This window comes from Oryza brachyantha, chromosome 5 (genome assembly GCF_000231095.2).
Source record: "Oryza brachyantha chromosome 5, ObraRS2, whole genome shotgun sequence".
Classification (NCBI taxonomy): Eukaryota; Viridiplantae; Streptophyta; class Magnoliopsida; order Poales; family Poaceae; genus Oryza; species Oryza brachyantha.
In genome coordinates this window covers 971,475-977,804 of record NC_023167.2, presented here as the reverse complement: position 1 = coordinate 977,804, position 6,330 = coordinate 971,475, and positions in this window count along the sequence as shown.

The window sequence follows — 6,330 nt, the reverse complement described above, 5'->3', positions numbered from 1 at the left end:
ACGTCCGATAAAACTTGCTATGAGTATGAACATGGTGACTGGATTAATAACTTAATTACCAGCACAAAACAACATCAGGCAAAATTATGCATATTCAAAGCTAAACCTAGACGATCGGACTAAATCAAGGCAGTTCAAATTTAAACATGTCTAAGCATGAAATCAACACACTATTGCATAATACTTATTAAACCAACGTAACCCATCAACTTATTTATTAAACCTAGTAAATCATGAAATGCTTCTGAAACCAGATCGGGCCAGATTTACATAGATCGGACCAAACCGAGACAGTACGTAACCCAAATCGATATGATCATAAACGACATAACTTTTGTTTTTTTCTTTTTGTATGCGTGTGTTTCTGTTTTTTTTGTGCGATAGAGTTGAGAGTTTTTTTTACGTGGGAGGACGGGCGAAACTTTATCTTTAAAGTAGTAAAGATATAATTAAAAGTATTTTTATATGATGACAATTTGTAAATGTTTATACATAATACATCATAAAATAAATTAACGGTGAAATTAAATTCCATGTTAAAAACGGTGTTAAATATAGTCGCAGCTGGACTTGTTGTGTATTAATTGTGCTAGCATGGTTTGCTACTAACAGAGAGACACAATTAAAGGCATGCATGCAATGCATGCAGATGGCACGTAGTTAGCTAGGAAAGAGACCGAGGTACGTGCATGTGCATGCATGGCCATATATATATCCAAATGATTAGGAAAGGGGGCCCAAATCCCATGCAGTACTTATGTTTGTTACTTAGGTAGGACCAGCCGACCGGGCAAGCGATCGACACAATAGCTGACAGTGTTATTCGCCCAAGTGGCCTTCTTCTATGCATTGACAACTATTGCTAAATTGCTTGGCGCACCTAGCAAAGGCTCCACCAACAACAATCTGATGGATCATATCACCCATTTGCAATCTTTGTGTATATATATGGCACATATTTGCAAAGTACTAATTCGATTAAATTTCTTAAATTCCGACAACCACTTATATTTTAAATGTTTAGGTTAAATACAAAACAAATGATATACATAGAAAATTTATTATCATAATATCATAAATTATTTTATTTTATAAATTTATTCTAACAAAAGATTTGGCTATTGAAAATTTTAAATGTTTAGCTAAATATTATCCTAAACGATAAATACATTTGATTGGTAGGAAAATAGATTATTATTTAATATTTGTTCTACTAATTGGTTAATTAACCGTGGCCTCTTAATCATATATATATCGGACATCGATTGCGTGCTGTAATGTGACTCGAGTTGTTAGTGGTGAAGTTCGCACGCAGTGGACAACGATATATATAACCCATCCCGTACTGCCTAACACAGACGTACTGGACAAGAATGCAAGGAGGCAACAATATATATATTTACCTATAAATATATAGGTACAAATACATAGGTAAATGTATTACCTATATATTTATAGGTAATATATAATATAATGTAAACAAAAACACATGATAATTAAAAAAAAGGTATTTAGCTATACTGTATATGAAACATATATATTATAAGGCAGTGATAATATTTTCCGAGCTAAAAGTCTAGGTAAATTATTAGATACAAAGATTAGACATAGGCATACCGAGAAAGAGATTATCTATCTTTCAATTATTAACTATTACATTCATCCCCCCAAAAAAGCCAAATTTAGCTATCTATTTGGTCGTGTAATTTATCTAAATATATAACCAGAAAATTGTCGTCGACGGATCCAACACGCAGGGGAGTAGTAAGATATGGGGAGGAGGCAGCGGCTCCAGTAACAAATATACTGCATGCAGGATGTGGATGGCCATGATGAAGGGATCCGAACAAGGGAATAGTTACGGTGGTGGCGGCGCCAAGGGGATTCAGCCTTGGAATCCAGAGAGAGCCATTCATTCTCATCTCACACTAAACGGACTCATGCTCCTTCTTTAGGTAGTTTTGGTCTCCAAGAGCTTCATTCAATCTGTGGAGTGAGAATAGTCATTTTGCTTCTGGCAATTAAGAACCGGTTCGTAGGAAACCCTAGAAGTCAATTATTGGCTACACAAGCTAGAATGAGCAACGGTGGGATTTGATATGTAGCTTCAAACTATATTACATATCTAGATAAGGGAAATTTTTTATTAAATAAACATTTTTATGAAGTAATTTTATTAATAAACCACCGGGAAAAAAATTTTAAAACTGAACTTTTTGGTCACACAAGTCTAATTGGCGTGGCCAAATGATGCTGCCACGCCAGACCTGCCCCCGTGGCAGGCGAGTGGCCTCCGTGGCTCGCTGGTGGCGGGCGAGTGATTCAGGATTCACAGTTACAAAATTTGACAATTGTTAGAAGATCCAATACATACATAGGAAAACTTAGACTGTTTGGATCCCAGTGACTTTTTTTAGTCCCTGTCACATCGAATGTTTGGACGCTAATTAAAAGTATTAAATATAGACTATATACTATTAATAAAACTCACTTCGTACTCTGCATTATTTTGCGGGACGAATCTATTGAGCCTAATTAATCCATGATTAGCGAATATGATGCTACAGTAAACATTTGCTAATCATGGCTTAATTAGGCTTAAAAATTTTGTCTAATGAAATAGCATTTATTTATGCAATTAATTTTGTTACCAGACTATATTTAATACTCCTAATTAACGTCCAAACATCCGATGTGACAAGGGACTAAAAAAAGTCTCTGGATCCAAACAGCCACTTAATTTACAGTGTGCGTGCCGTATCAAAATTCAGGACAATCCATTCCAACCAGTAATACTCCTTCTGAAGGAATGGCCACGATACCCATTATCTAAAAGTATATTTTGAAAAGGTATAATTTGTGGAAATAGAATCGTAGGAGTACGGTTCTAACTGCCAGGTGGACATGCACGTGCAGTTAATAATTAATGGAGCAACTATAAGCATCAGCACAATAAGTTGTCGTAGACAGGGTGTATATATAAGGATCGACACATTAGATGTGTACTTATTAGGTGGTGGAGAGAAGAGGAGAAAAAGAAGAAACAATGTGTATATATATGTATATATATATATATGTGGAAATGCAAATATGCTCGTACGTTCACATGCATCAACAATCTATGCCGTTGGCTTGTGTTTGAGATTGGTGTGGCTGTGTTACCTGTGCACATTGAGGTGTGCCAGTGGTACAGATTAGTACAGGGAGAGAGGACAGATGGGACACAAAGAACCGTGTTTTTTTATCAAGAGAAAGAGAGAGAGAGCGCAGGAGACAAGGGGAAGTTGAGATGAGGCCAGTAAGCTAGGTACTCCATACCTAAGTACCGTATTTTGAGACATCTCTTAATTATAAAAAATGATATATGTAATAAAAGTGTATTTTTTTGAAATATTTCTTGAATAGCTATAAATGGTTTAACTCAGAGAAACTCAAAAATAACTGGAAATATAAGAGAGAGAATTATACAGTTAGTAATTAACAAGAAAAGTCTCGGTGTAGGTGTGTTTGCTCCGTTGTTGAGCCGAACCAGCGCAGAACAGAGAGAAACACCGGGCGGAGAGAGGGGGCTAGACACACACGCATTCGTCCCCAGGAAAGTTTACTCTCGTCCCTTCCTCTCACTACTACGGCTGCCGCCGCCGAGAGAGAGAGAGGCCGTCCGCCGCTCGCCGTCGCCGACGATGCGTCGGGCGAAGTTGATGGGGGGCTTCCCCTGGCCGTCCGGCGGCATGCTGATGCCGGCGGAGCATCCGGCGCTCCGGTCTGTAGCCCCACGCCCCCCGCGTCGTCCGGATCCACCACCACCAGCTCCAGCTGCAGCGCCCTCCCCTCTTCGCCACGCGAGCCGCTCCACAGATCAGGCGGCGACGCCCGCACTCATCCGCCCCGCGCCATGCCCGCCTCATGCGCATGCGCGTCAATCCGCCGGCTGCCACCGTCTTCCGACTGTCAACCCGCGCTGGCGCTGCCGACCCTTCGCAGCATCGTCCTCCTCCTCGCCCGCCTCCGGGATTCTGCGTGCGGTAAGTCCAATTTGCACTTGCAGCCAGTAGTTAAGAGCGGCGTTTCAGGTTAATTCATATGCTTTTCCATCTCTCCTCTTTGCAGCGTCTCATGAGTACATTACCGCCACCCGCACGTCCTCCCTCAACTCTCTGCTGCTACCGGACTAATGAGCCAGTGAGCTTATCTGAGTTCCCTATCAGCTATCGTACCCCACTGGAGTTGCAAAATCAGTTTGATGAGGACAAAATCTCTCTTCACCAAAACCTTCATCTTGAAGAAATGAAGGATTTGTACTATACATTGGTTCGCCCGGTCTTAGTGGCCAGCTGTCTAGTCACCGAGGACCCCATCGATAGCCCTAATACCAGAGCACTAGATAGCACACTCTGTGCTAATTTTAAGAAGCCTCCTGTTTACTTATCAAGCCTGTCTTTGATGAAAGTGCTTACTGGACTTGCTAGAAACAAGTGGTGTTACTTGATAGAGTTTTTGAGGATCAATAGGGTGCTAATATGTGAGAATTGGACAGATTCATTTGGAAATTTGGAGTGCTTAGTACATGATGACTGTATAACCCTTTCAATCGATGGTGAGACCGTTTACAAGGGTCAGTGTGATGCTGGATACAAGAATGGGAAAGGAAATCTATGCGCGATCATAACGGCCGGGTCCAATGAGATTGTGGATTGCACAGTTCATTTAGGAGTACCTTGTGACTCGGCGCCACACGCTGAGTTATGGGCAATGTATGTGTTGCTCAGACGGGCGATTGATCTCAAGGATGTCCGCTTCTTTCATGTGAAGACGGATAGCAAATTTGTTGATGACACCATGTGCGAGAAATACCCCATCAAGCCAAATTCCACCCACCAGGAAATTTGCGAAGCGATTAGATGCATGAAGAGCTACTTCTCACGCTTTCATTGCAGATGGGAACCAAGGGAGAATCTTCATTTAGTTGATAGCCTGCTTAAGCTGATGAATGAGGGTAACTCACCAACCTTTGAGGAGATAAAAGCTGAATGGACAGACTACCTGCTACAGAAGCCACAGTTTCGAGCTCACCAAGAGAGGATGAGGTTTAGGAAGGAATACATTAGTACGTGTCTGCCTGCCTCCCTTTTTTTATAATATTGTACCAGTTATTCTCATTTTTCTATATTGTAACTAACTTTTCCATCTATTGTTACAGACAAGGCACAGCCAGTGGGTACCATCACTCTCCACCGCATGTACAAGGCCATCGTCAAAAACTGTCAAGAAAGCAGAATAGATGCAGTTGCGAATATCATCTTGTCGCTAAACCCACCAAACGCAGTTGTTCTTATAGGAGATCACAAGACAGCAGTGTTAGTAAAAGGGGAGTTAGAGAAGTTGGAGGGGTTTCCTGGGAAGTTTGGCATGTCAATTGTTGAGGTCGATGGATGTTGCTTTCTCACCTTGTTAAGGGTTCAGTTGGACAAGGTTGATAGAACATTGGATGTGATCTTCTATGCTGAGTTGAGTGGGCTTTATAAGGTAACAGACAACTCTTTATGCGTGAAGCTGTTGACAGCAATGGATGATGATGCCAACATGCTGGAGTTAAGCCCAGTTTGTTTCTTGTACTTCCATGGAAAGAATCCAATTAACTTGTAAGTACCAAACTTTCTTTAGTTGGACTCAACATAGTTCTCTTCAATTCCTATAATTTATAATATATATTATGATATCTGAATTTGTTTGTATTTTTTAGATCTTCTAGCTCAAATGACTAATAGGTGCTGGCTGCATGTTATTTAGTACCTCGGGCAGGGAACTCTACTCATGTTGATATGCAGTTGTAGTTCATGTTATAGTTTTGACCTGTTTTTTTTTTTTTTGAATTGACCATAGGGAGAGCTAGACACCCTCATTTTTTGCTTCTGCTTATGCTTATAAACCAAAATTTGAATTTTCAACTTTAGATTTAGAGTTGATTTTGGTGTTTTTTCATCGAAGTTTATTTTTTAAACTTAGCTTTTAGATTGCTAAGAACATGTATATAAAAGTTTTATTCATAAATTATTTTTTATTTACAAATATGCCGTAAGCCAAACAATCACCCTCAGAGTTGGTAATAGTAGATTAGAATTGATGTTGTTGGCAATTCAGAGATAAGTTAGTTTTAACTCTTCTAACCTTGATCTTTTGGATTGTTTCTATGTTGATGCAGTGGGGGGAAAATTGGTGAGACCTGATATCGTACTTTTGGAGAGCAGAAGGGCAGTAATTAGCTGAAAAATAGCTGTTTTTTTGTCATTTAGTTGGTTGTTAGTGGTTGAGATATCTAGACTTTGTGGT